This window comes from Thalassophryne amazonica, chromosome 3 (assembly GCF_902500255.1).
Source record: "Thalassophryne amazonica chromosome 3, fThaAma1.1, whole genome shotgun sequence".
NCBI lineage: Eukaryota > Metazoa > Chordata > Actinopteri > Batrachoidiformes > Batrachoididae > Thalassophryne > Thalassophryne amazonica.
This window is the reverse complement of record NC_047105.1, coordinates 141,894,377-141,908,099: the sequence shown is the minus strand read 5'-3', so window position 1 is coordinate 141,908,099 and position 13,723 is coordinate 141,894,377. Positions and strand designations below refer to the sequence as shown.

Here is a 13,723-nt window from a genome sequence, read left to right as displayed (position 1 = left end):
AAATGAGTTTAATCACATGTTCAAGGTAAAGCTGTTCTGCTGCAGAATATCCTCACTGTTTAAGATAACCTTCAAATCCCAAGAACATCAGATTATCAATTACATCTGTCTGTCAAGATACAAAATGTAAATTAATGTTTTTGTCTTTTTTTTTTAGAAAGTTAAAAGTTTATATATTCCACACTCATTATAAACAAAGATGCTTCAGTCATTTTATGATTTTAATTTACAGCCTGCACCTCCAAATTAGATTCATCCGCAGCACCTCTTGATCTGCTCACAGAAGATCTTGTAGCTGAAATCAAATACCGGCTCATTTCTGAAACAAACACACATTTAAATAATGCAAAACGTTGTGCATCAAACATTGTGTGTATAGACAATATATGAAGATATATGCAGTCTGAGCAAATTATTACATTGACCACATAATATCATGTCTCACATAGGTGGTCTAGTGGTGTTCTAGTGGTTAAGGTGTTGGGCTTGAGTCCAGAAGATCATGGGTTCAAATTCCTGCCTGACTGGAAAATCACTAAGGGCCCTTGGGCAAGGTCTTTAATCCCCTATTGCTCCCGGTGTGTAGTGAGCGCCTTGTATGGCAGCACCCTGTCATCACGTGAATGTGAGGCATAATTGTAAAGCACTTTGAGCGTCTGATGCAGATGGAAAAACGCTATATAAATTCAGTCCATTTACCATTTACATTTCTTTTTCTGTGGTCCCAGGAACTGTTGTAGTGGACTTTGTCAAGAACCTGGTGTACTGACAGAAACAGGACTTATGATATCGAAGTTCCACAGCCACACAGTCTTTATATTTAATATGGAAAAGAATCCCAGTGTCTTCCTTCATCTTGGCAGCTTTTGGCAACAGACCTTTAATGAATGAAGACAATTACATGGTGTCTGTCTGTATTTGTGTGTATCTACAGTATGTATGCGCACGCACACACACACACACACACTGCAATATAGCATTATAGCTATATAGTTATATAGCTAATGCATAATGCATATAGCTAGTTATAGCTAATTTTCACCTCCTGTCCCTGGTTGGGCTTCAAAACAAATACAACATGCAACATTACAATCCTACAAAACACAATATACAGGTGCCTATATGATAACAAGTACAACCAAGCCGACAGAATTGCATTCAAAATCATCACAGCTCTAAATAAAATAGAATAAACTTACAGTCACACACAATCACAATATACTTACAGTGGGGGAAATAAGTATTTGATCCACTGTCAGTTTTGCAAGTCTGTAATTTTTATCATTACACTTCAATTGTGAAAGACAGAATCTAAAAAAAAAAAAATCCAGAAAATCACATTGTAGTGTTTAATAATTAATTTGCATTTTATTGCATGAAATAAGTATTTGATCACCGACCAACCACCAAGAATTCTGGCTCTCACAGACCTGTTAGATTTTTTTTAAGAAGTCCTCCTATTCTGCACTCTTTACCTGTATTAACTGCACCTGTTTGAATCTGTTACCTGTTTAATAAACACCTGTTCACACACTCAATCAATCACACTCCAACCTGTCCACCATGGCTAAGACTAAAGAGTTGTCTAAGGACACCAGGGACAAAACTGTAAACTTGCTCAAGGCTGGGATGGACTACAGGACAACAGGCAAGCAGCTTGGTGAGAAGACAACAACTGTTGGAGTAATTATTAGAAAATGAAAGAAATACAAGATGACTGTCAATCTTCCTCGGACCACAGAGAGCTGGGATCACAGCCGCAAAGATTACATTAGTAACACACGACGCCGTCATGGTTTAAAATCCTGCAGGGCAGCAACGTCCCCCTGCTCAAGCCAGCACATGTCCAGGCCCGTTTGAAGTTCACCAGTGACCATCTGGGTGATCCAGAGGAGGCATGGGAGAAGGTCATGTGGTCAGATGAGACAAAAATAGAGCTATTTGGTATCAACTCCACTTGCCGTATTTGGAGGATGATAGCAATCCCAAGAAAACCATCCCAACTGTGAAGCATGGGCATGGAAACATCATACTCTGGGGGTGCTCTTCTGCAAAGGGGAAAGGATGACTGCACTGTATTGAAGGGAGGATGGATGGAATCATGTATCACGAGATTTTGGCAAAGAGCCTCTTTCCCTAAGTAAGAGCATTGAAGACGGGCCAGCATGACAATGACCCCAAATACACAGCCAGAGCAACTAAGGAGGGGCTCCGTAAGAAGCATTTCAAGGTCCTGGAGTGGCCTGACCAGTCTCCAGACCTGAACTCAATAGAAAATCTTTGGAGGGAGCTGAAACCTCAAAAGATCTGTAGAAGATCTGTATGGAGGAGTGGATCAAAATCCCTGCTGCAGTGTGTGAAAACTTGATCAAGAACTACAGGAGCTGAGCTCTGTAATTGCAAACAAAGGTGTCTGTACCAAATTGTTGGTACCAATTTGGTACCAACAATACCAAATACACAACCAATACAATACCAAATAAATCAGGTATTGTACCAAATACCTGATTTATTTTTTTCTTTTCAGATTTTGTCTCTCAGTTGAAGTGTACCTACAATAAAAATGACAAACTATTGTTTGTAGGTGGGAAAACGTATAAAATTGACAGTGGATCAAATACTTGCTGTAATTTCTGGACTATAAGCCGCAACTTTTTCACACGCTTTGAGCACTGCGGCTTTTACAATGATGCGGCTAATTTATGGATTTTTACAGGCTTTTTTGTAAGTCAAAATACGTCAGTTGATGCTGTCAATTGATTTCGTGAAAGCTGCGCTCCTCATGCAGTGTAAATTCACACACATTGTAAATATATGGTCTTACCCATTTGTTTTGATAAAGAAAAGTTCCTCTCTGGCACTTTGCGCCCGAGTTGCGCTGTCAGATCAGTTAGCAGAGGGGATCCTTCTCCCCCCACCCTTCCACACTGGTTCTCTGTCTTGGCACATCAAATCGAAAAAGTCACAGCACCTCATTAATGTCTCATTTACCACGAACTCCATCTGATCCTGGCTGCACACAATGAAATCTCAAGAAAAAGTAAAAATTACTCAGTTCTCCGTGTGGAGCAGAGACACCGCGCGTGTGCACTGGATGATGTGCATCTCAATATTTACATGTAAAACTTCAGGGGAAAAAAGCATTTACGGTACGTATTTAATTAAAAGTTAAAAAAATCTTTCTGTCTAACATCTTTCTGTGTAAATATCTCATGTTACAACATGGAGACCCGCGGCTTATAGACAAGTGGGGCTTATTTTTGTGCAACTTCTTTTTTCTTCTTAAAATTGGTAGGTGTGGCTAATATTCAGGTGCACTCTGTAGTTCAGGAATTACGGTATTTTCCCCACTGTAAGTAAGTTATTGTGTAAGAAAGAGGGAGAGACAGATTTTTTTCACACACCTGCTGTTAACGTCTGTGCCAGTGAAAAATGATCCTTTGTGCATTTGTCTGACACAGTGATGTATTTATCTGCTTTCTTGCATATGATGTAGAAGGCAGACAGAACTGGACCAGAGGGAATCACGGGTCGACCCGTCCTGGACCGTAGTTCCTTTCTCAGAGTTTCACAAGTTCTGCCACCATCATTTGTTAGCACAGACTCATCTATCTGTGTTTCTTTAGCAAACCAACCAACCTACACACAAAGTCCAAACCCTGACAGTACCCCCCAAGGGCCGGCTCCCGACGGCCCAGAAGCAGCACCATGAGCAGCATGAAAGGCATGAATTAGACCGGGGTCCAGGATAAAACGTGAGGGAACCCAGGACCGCTCCTCAGGGCCATAACCCTCCCAATCCACCAAATACTGAACCCAGAGACTCCGCCTCCAGGAAGCAAGGAGGCACCGCACCGTAAAAACAGGCCCCCATCCACAAACCGGGTGGGCGCCAGTGGGCCGGCAGGCGGCACAACGGGCTAGACAGAACAGGCTTCAGTTGGCTGACATGAAATGTGGGGTGTATTTTCATGGACCTTGGGAGACGGAGATGGACAGAAACAGGGTTAATGATTTTGGTAACAGGGAATGGGCCCATGAACCTAGGAGCCATTTTCCGCGGAATATCTCGTAGCGAAAGGTGCCGCGTGGACAGCCAAACCCGCTGACCCGGGGCGTAGGAGGGTGCTGCTGACCGTCTATGGTCTGCAGTGGTTTTATAGGCCCTTGAGGACCACAACAGAGCTTTCCGGGCCTGCTCCCAGGTCCATTGGCACCGCAGAGGCAGATGTAGGCAAACTGTTGTGAGCTAGTTCTATCCATGGAAGCTGAATTGACCATGAGGCGGGATACTGAGAGGCCAGGATCTGCAACCCCTTTTCTAACTCCTGGTTTAGGCGCTCGGCTTGACCGTTCGCTTGCGGGTAATAACCGGATGTGAGGCTGGACGAGACCCTGAGAAGATGGCAGAATTCCCTCCAGAACTGTGAGATAAACTGAGGACCCCGGTCCGAAACAATGTCTTGAGGCAAGGGTTTCAGCAGTCTCCCAGGCCGAAGGAAGGCGAGGCAGCGGCACAAAATGCACCATTTTAGATAAATGGTCAACAACAGTCATAATTACTGAGTTGCCCTTACACCCGTCACAAAATCAATGGAGATGTGTGTCCATGGCTGAACTGGAACAGGCAGAGGCAGAAGTGTGGCCGCAGCTGGGCGTGTAGATGTTTTATGCATGGCACAAACAGTACAAGCATTAACATATTCCTTTACATCCAATAACATGTTAGGCCACCAAAATCTCTGCATTAACACAAACATAATCCATAGTATGCCTGGATCACAAGAAAAACGGCTATCATGACACCAGCGGATAACCTCCCCCCTCAGAGAGACCGACATGAACAACTGGCCTGTGGGGCATTCGGGCGGAACTGGAGTGTTCCCCTGCATCAACTGAATTTTAGCCTCAATATCCCACATGAGAGCCGAGATGAAGCACATCTCAGGAAGAATGGTTTCCGGAGTTGAGGTGGAAACGGAGGTGTCCCCAAGATGGGACAGTGCATCGGGTTTCCCATTTTTAGTTCCTGGGCGGTATGACAGCACAGAATTAAACCTGCTAAAGAATATGGCCCATCGGGCCTGACGGGTGTTGAGCCGTTTAGCCATACGAAGGTTAAGGCTAAGTTTTTGTGGTCTGTCTAGACTAAAAAAGGCAACTGTGCCTCTCCAGCCAGTGGCGCCACTCCTCCAAGGCCACTTTCACTCCCAGCAGTTTGCGTCTCCGATGCTGTATTTCTGCTCAGCCGCCATGAATTTTTTGGACAGGAAAGCAGAGGGATGAAGTTGAGAGAGAGCGAGAGAGAAGCACTCTCTCGTGCGCGCACGCTATCCCTCCCTCACTCTCTCTCTCTCTCTCTCTCTCTCTGTGTGTGTGTGTGTCTCTCTCTCTCTGTGTGTGTGTCTAATCAAAGCTGTGACTCGCTGCATGTTGGTGCGCTCATCAAACGCCCTGATCGATCAGTCTGATCAAATCTGAAAAGTGCTGTGACTCTTTAAAATAAACGCGCACTCGCTGCATGTCAGTGCGATCATCAAACGCCCTGATCGATCAGTCTGATCAAAGCTGAAAGGAGCTGTGTGTTGGGAAAGTGTAGTGACACGGACCCACAACAGGGGGCGCAAATGAACGGTCAATAGATGAGCCAAAATATAACAATTTAATGTTGTGAATGTGCACAACGAACATACAGACAATCTCAGAATATCACAACAGTCAATACACAGAGGTGACGTGTGGGCAGGCTCGAGGATAGAAGACGTCTGTCCTGAGGAGAGCCGGAACCACACGATTTCCACCGCCCCAGAACCTGGTGAATACTGGAGCCGCCAAGTCCCGAATTCCCAGGTGATCACCGTCCCCGACTGTCGGATCTGGTACTGCTGGCGAAGAACAAAGACAGTCAAGTGTGGGTGTGTGTACACCCAGTAACAATAACGGTGGGAATGCCACCTCCACCTCACACTCAGCGCGTTGCAGCGGTCTCAGCTGAAAAGGAGCGCCGTCTTGCACAGCCTCCTCAAAAACGACCGGTTCTCCTGCAAACACTCACAATAAACAGATTTACAAAAGGCTGAGGATATTACCTCCAATGAAGTATGATATCTCGGCAACAAGGTGGAGATGACGTCTGGTCTTTATGGAGTGAGATGATGTTGAGTAGATGGGTGACAGCTGTCAAGAGGTAATGAGCGACAGCTGTCACCCCCGGCTGTGTCCATGGCGGCAGCGCCCTCTCGTGCCTGAAGCCCGCACTTCAGGCAGAGCGCCCACTGGTGGTGGGCCAGCAGTACCTCCTCTTCTGGCGGCCCACACACAACACTGTGACTCTTTAAAACAAATGCGCACTCGCTGCATGTCGGTGCAGTCATCAAACACCCTGATCGATCAGTCTGATCAAAGCTGAAAAGAGCTGTGACTCTAAAATAAACGTGCACTCGCTGCATAAAAAAAAAAAAAAATAATAATAATAATGTTAAATGACTCTGTTTTTGAACCGCACCACACATTGCAGTAGAGAACAGAGCGCACTTCCACAGAGGCAGAAAATAGCACTGAACTGGTGCAGCATGGCACACGCAACTGTGTGCACATTAAAACGTGAACACACGCAGCTGCAAGTATGAACGAACACTGTTAAAGGCTGAGTATGCACGTATTTCAGGCGTATTTAAATAAAACACAACGCTGCACTGAGCTGCTCTACAAATACGCCACTGTGACAGGGGCTTAAGAGGAGAGGAGCAAGAGAGAGCAGGACAGAAACAAAACACAAGCAGAAAAGCAGTGCAAGAGACAGACGGATACAAAAGCAAACCAACCAACCCACACACAAAGTCCAAACCCTGACACTCACCACTCAGTCATCGTTCTACACAGTTTCTGAATGTCTCCCATCGTTTTGCAGAAAAATCCTGCATTTATTCCTTTTTTTTTTTTTTTGCATATAGCATATTTTTGAACACCTTTTCACTGTTTTTGTCGTGTTTTCCTCCTCTGAGCTGCTAGAAGAATGCATCTTCATCACTGCCATTTTGGATGTTTTGCGCTCTGTTATTGGACCAGCAGGTTTCATGTGACTCAAACTGCGGAACACATGACAACAATATTATTACGCAAGTAAAGTAAGTAGTACTTACTTCAAACATTTAATTTGATTAAAAACCACAGGATTAAAAACTGAGAACAACCTGTTTATTTGATCCCATACCAACAAAACTGTTTAAGGACCTGTGGTCCACTCTTGGGCCAACGGTGCTGGAAATTATCAATCTGTCATTAACCTCTGGATCTGTTCCGAAATGTTTTAAATCTGCAGTTATTAAACCATTACTTAAGAAATCTAATCTTGACCCTAGTGTATTGAAAAATTACAGGCCGATATCAAATCTATCATTTTGTTCCAAAATTTTAGAAAAGGTGGTTTCACGGCAGCTTGTAGACCACCTCACTGACAATGATCTTTTTGAGCCGCTGCAGTCTGCTTTTAGGAAATATCACTCCACAGAAACAGCACTTACTAAAGTAGTGAATGATCTTCTGCGAGCAATGGACTCAGACACCACTACGGTTTTGGTGTTATTAGATCTCAGTGCTGCGTTTGATACTTTGGATCATCATATTTTGCTCGATATGTTGGAGAATTTTTTTGGGATTACTGGAAGTGCCCTTGCGTGGTTGACGTCATATCTGTCCAGTCGTTCTCAGTGTGTCTTGTATAATGGCACTACCTCTGACCTTGGTGATATGAGATTTGACGTGCCATATGGTTCAAAGCTATGGCGCCTCATTGTATATTGATGAATAGATGAGAATTACAAACTATAAAACAATATAAATTGTCTGTGTAGATTATGAGCCATTGTTTTTGTTTACATGATGCACATAAGTTTCAATTCTTTGCATTTTCATTATTTTTCAGTAGCAACTGCCTAAAAGCAAAGATCTAGTGTGAAGAAAATTTGGCATTTTGTGTTTATGTGCATTGTAAGATCTTGTTCAATCTGGGGTCTCATCCATTTCCTGGGGTCCTTGGTGAAGGTTCCTGTAGTAGGGTCCTGGGAGCTTGTCCTATCCTTGGGGTCCTGAACACTTGTATCAAATGAAGTCAAGTGATAATTTCAAATAGGTGAAACATAGATCAGTCTTGTCAAACATAATACTGCAAAATTTGTGGACTTCATATTTCATACAAAAGAGGTATATGACAATAATTGTCCCCACCCCAGCAATACTCTGGCTTTTTGTGTTACCATTGAGGGTTTTTTTCTTTAATGTTACTACATTGTAATCTGTAATTATTTTCCAACATGGTTTGCTTCATTTCACTTTACTTGAGATATTGTTAGATTACCTGCTAATAATATTACATGGTATAAATGTGCCCCCTTCCCCCACCTCATCCCTGCACATGCAAGAAAAGACCTTGTAATACTTCACAACAGTTTGGATAATGTTCTCAATCAATTTTAATCATCATTCTGATGATCTATGGAAAACATTCACCACAATACACACATGTACCAAAGACAAACACGCGTTTTCATCAAATACATGTCATACATTCATGAGTTCCCAATTGCAATCCCACCCCCGCCACATTCCTCTTGTGTTAGGAAGGACATCCGACATCAAACTTGTGCCAAATCAACATGCAGATCCACCTTGGATCTGCTGTGGCGACCCCGAGTGTAAAACGAGGGAGCAGCCAAAGGGACTTAGGATGGTGATACTGAGCTAACTGTTACAGAATTCTTTACTTTTTTCAGTATAGCGTTGTGTGTGTGTTGGGTGTATTTTGAGCATGTGTTTTATTTCTCTTGAACAGGACTGTCTCCTGAAGACATTAACTCTGAGCCTGTGTCGATGACGATGTGATGAAGAGTTGTGACTGCGGCTGCTTTCAGGATGAGACTTTGGCATCTGTTGAATTCAATAGATGGAAAATTGAGGCTCATGTGTTGAAAATCTGACAATATAAACCTTTTTCTTTTTTAATTTGTCACTATGATGTGTTTGACCCCACCCCCAACCTCCCAACATTGATAAATTAGTTTCCACTTCCACTCCCGCTGCATATTTCAGCGGACTTTAATCAGATGAAACATTGCCAGAAAAACCTGTTTTGGATCTTTCCTCTGACTCTGATCTAATTATTTCTGTCTCTGAGCAATGTGCACATGCATTAAAATCCATTCTGCAGGAAAATCACTTTGACAGTCGCTGTGTATGTTTTCCCTCTGATGTTTGTGGATGTTTGCGGCTGCACAGACCAGCATTACTGACATATGATCATGTGACCCTGACTGGCCTGTCAGACTGCAGCTGTCAGATCTTGTGTCGATGTGGTATTTGGATTTTGACTGACACAAGTCTTCCTGAGGCCAGATATTTGATTGCACAACAGTCTGCAGATCTTCCTACTGCTTTTTGAAGATGCAGAGGATGACAAGACCCAGTCCACATGAACATCTGGAGCACGTCCTGTGTCAGCAGCATCGGCTCTGGACTGTTTTGTCAGGTGGCATGTTGTGACCGGCTGTGTGAAGTGTCTGATGACGGCGCTCTGTGTCTCGGTGAGATCTCAGGCTGCACAGTAACACCTTAGAAAGATCCTCTTGTTGGGTGGAGGGAGGGCTGCTGTTCTCATCACGACAGTAGATTTTTATCAAAGAACGCTTTATCAAAGTGCAGTGCGAGTCTGTACCGTCTGAGGTCATTGCTGATTGGGGATAACAAACCTGAGATTTGAAATGTTATTTCAGATGCCCTTTCTGCGTCTGAGCATGGGAATAGGGATTAACAATATCTCGTCTCCACATTGAGCAAGCATTCATTCAGCATGATTGCTTTATGCTCGCAAAGAGCAAAGCTTCGAACAGTCGGTGATTAAAAGTTCTTCCTGTGTTTTTGCAGACGAAAGCAAAGCAGCAGAGGGACAAACTAATTGAATGCTCCTTGGCCTCAGATGATATAAGACAGATTTCAAAAGGACGATAAATGCCTGCGGCTCATTAAAGCTTTCAGCAGCCCAATTAGACACCAGGGGCCTCATTTACTAAAGCATTGCATAGGGCGTCTTCCATGCTCACTTCCAGATTTAGAGAAGTGAATGTAAGAATGTATGCCCCAAGGCCTGAGTTTGATTTCAGGTGTATGTACGTTTCTGATGTGTTTTTGTCATTTGGTGACACTTAGAGGTGATGCATTGAAATTGCAAATGATGGCCCCCTTCACACATAGTGCGAATACGTACAACTCAGGGCAGCTCACGGCGAAACAGCTCATATGAGCACATCATGAAACATTGCGCGGACGGGCAGGCGTGCACAATCCCGGTGAAACAGCTTGTGCACATTGTCTTTTGAGCAAGAACAGAATGCAAGCAGCTGCACGCACTCTGTTCCATGAGACGAGATGCAGCACATCGTGCCGCTGATGTGGAGGAAAATAAAATAAAAACCAGCTCTATAATTAGTGAATATCACTGGGTTGATATGAGTAATACATAAAAGGGGACACAATACAGAAGCCTGTGGTTAAATAACCCTGGTTAAATAAAAATAAAAAAATGCAGCGGGATCCAAACCCACACATTATGATTACCAGACGAAAATTTACCACTGTGCTACAATCATTGTCTTGTAACAGGAGCGTGAAATGGCTACAATCAACAAGCAGATAAATATATTTTCTAAAAAAAGAAAAAAAATGCTGTGAGAACTGACCAAATGGCGTTTGGTATGGTGTATTTCTGCTGATACATGACTGAAAGTGGCATATTTGTGGCACTGTTAGCTTGTCCTGGTCTTGTGGCGCGTCACTCACAGCCCTCACAGCCAAACACGTGTGTCCTGTCAGACAGGACATTCAGATCGCCTGCTGCATGTCCAAAGGGAGTGATGATCCGTTTCTCCTCCCATTGCAAAAGCGATATATGTTTTTATGTATTTCTACACAAACACACACACGGATGTCCGTCAGAACACAGAACATGTTCTGCAGCTGTGATGTCCAGAACCGGAGATGTCTCAACAGCTGCCACCCACACCCCCTGCCCTGTCAGCGCACAGACCAAGATGTTACTCTGTGATCAGATGAGAGATGCCTCATCTGTGTGTGTGTGTGTGTGTGTGTGTGTGTGTGTGTGTGTGTGTGTGTGTGTGTGTGTGTGTGTGTGTGTGTGTGTGTGTGTGTGTGTGTGTGTTTGGGGGGGTGAACCACACGCACAGATTTGTTGGGGGTGGAGTAGGAGGGAGCGCGCAAAACACACATTGTGGGGGGAGCCGACGCTCTGGCACGCCACATATGCACTTGGCGACTTCACAGTCTTGGGGTACAAATTGAAAAAAAATTGAAGGAACTTGACCCTGTACAAACTGAAACTGATCTTTGTCACCATTTTTGGTGTTTTTACCACATAACTCCAGAACATTCAGTCATAGATAGTTCAAACTATACGTTTTTGAATCATTATGATCAGACAAATAATGTGCTGTTGTTTTCAACATGATTGGAGCATTTTTTAATTATGGCCCCTGTGTAATTTTTTTTATTGACCCCTGTAGCTCATTAGAGGTTAGCTCCAGGATGGCTCCTTATCTGAAAATAAACATTAGTTAATTTAGAATATATGTGCCAAATTCTATGCTTTTATCACAAAATGAACAATTCGCCCGACTATTAAGTGAGAATATCAAAGCTGTATTGCCCTGAAAAGGTTTCCAGCATTGTGTGAGCGTGCGGGATGTTGCACAATATTATGCACACGGAACCACAGCCAGGAACCAAATCTGTCAAAGATTGACTGATGTCAGTGGATCATTGATATTTTTAAGGCGTTTGTTGATCTCTGTAATGCCTCAGACAATTTCGTCTTACAAATCTAACACAGTGCGTATAAGAACCTGACCTGTCGGGTGGACCTCAGCAGCGGGAAGGGCAACAGGAAGGACCAGCGACACCGGAGGGACCACAGGCTGCACATAGGGATCTGACTCAGCATGGATTGACTGGAGTGCCGTGGAGCGGGTGCCACGCTGTCTGTATATATATGATTATTAAAATCACATTACTGAAAACAAGCCAATGGGTACTCAGTACAGGAAAGTTTTGCAAATACATAGAAAGTTGTTTACGTACCTTCATTGCAATCCTCAGTTGTATTGGAATCCTCCACACCAGGCAGGACCACCCTGAAGAGGACAATGTTCCCCAGACTTGATGGGACCATGCCAAAGAGGACAGTGCCTCCTACACCTGGCTCAGAACGCAGCCGGGCAAATCTTTACTTTTGTTTTTGAGTGAGTTGCCATGTCTGCACTTTATAAACCAGCCTGATTGGAGGCATGCCAGAGTAATCCGTTTCATCCTGTTTTTGCACTTTTTCTGGAACGTAGGGGATTGTAATAGAACGGTGTTCTGTGGGGGGTGTCACTCAGTTTCAGCTGCTTTGGTGTTGATGAAATTAACAACTAGAGGGCCAACAATGAGACACCACCAACCACAGAAATTGTTTTACAGATGGAGGCCATTGATATTTTTTCCTCCAAATCTTTTCTGACAGGTTTTTCACACATTTTGCATTTTGCTAGGGTCAGTGTAACGACTGGTAGCATGGTGCGGAATCTGGGCTTTAGAGGTTGCACAGGTAATCCAACTCCTCCACGATGGCATGTCAATACATGGCATTGCCAGCAGGCTTGCTGTGTCTCCCAGTACAAACTCAAGAGCATGGAGGAGATTCCAGGGGGCAGGCAAGTACTCTAGGACAGTTGGACAGGGCTGTAGAAGGTCCTTAACCCATCAGTAGGACCAGTATCTACTCCTTTGTGCAAGGATGAACAGGATGAGCACTACCAGAGCGATAAAAAAGTGACCTCAAGCAGGCCACTGGTGTGAGTGTCTCTTACCAGATAATCAGAAACACACTTCACGAGGGTGGCCTGAAGGCCTGATATCCTGTAATAGAGCTTGATTGGCATTTCCCATAGAACACTAGAATTGGCAGTTCTGCCACTGGCACACTGTGCTTTTCAGATGAGAGCATGTTCAAACAGACCACATGACAGATGTGAAAGGGTCTGGAGATGCCATGGAGAACGTTATGCTGCCTGCAACTGCATTCAGCATGATCGGGTTGGTGGTAGGCCAGTGATGGCCTGGGAAGGCATATCCCTGGAAAGACAGACTTCAACAGGCTAGGCAACAGCACTCTGACTGCTATTAGGTATCGGAATGAAATCTTTGGACCCATTGTCAGACCCTACACTGTTGCAGTGGGTCCTGGTTTCCTCCTGCCTGACCTCTTGCAGGCAGTTCCTGGAGGATGAAGGAACTGATGCCATTGACTGACCTAAATCCAATAGAACACCTCTGGCACATTATGTTTCAGTCCATCTGATGCTGCCAGGTTGCACCTCAGACTGTCCAAGAGCTAAGTGATGCCCTGGTCCAGATCTGGGAGGAGATCCCCCAGGACATCATCCATCATCTCATTAGGAGCATGCCCCGACATTGTTATGCAAGCATACAAGCACGTGGAGGCCGTACAAACTGTTGAGTACCATTTGGAGTTGCTGCAATGAAATTTTGGCAAAATAGACAAGCCTGTTGGATAATTTTTTCGCTTTGATTTTTGGGGTGTCTTTGAATTCAAACCTTTGTACGTTGAGAATTGTCATTTCCATGAAACAATGTGGCATCTTTTCTTTCCTAACAC

General features: G+C 44.1%; 1 protein-coding gene across 1 annotated transcript in view; it reads left to right on the top strand.

The window, feature by feature from the left end:
- LOC117507847 (band 4.1-like protein 1) overlaps nt 1–13,723 on the top strand; it is a 374,283-nt gene that overhangs the window by 180,730 nt on the left and 179,830 nt on the right. The window lies entirely within an intron of this gene.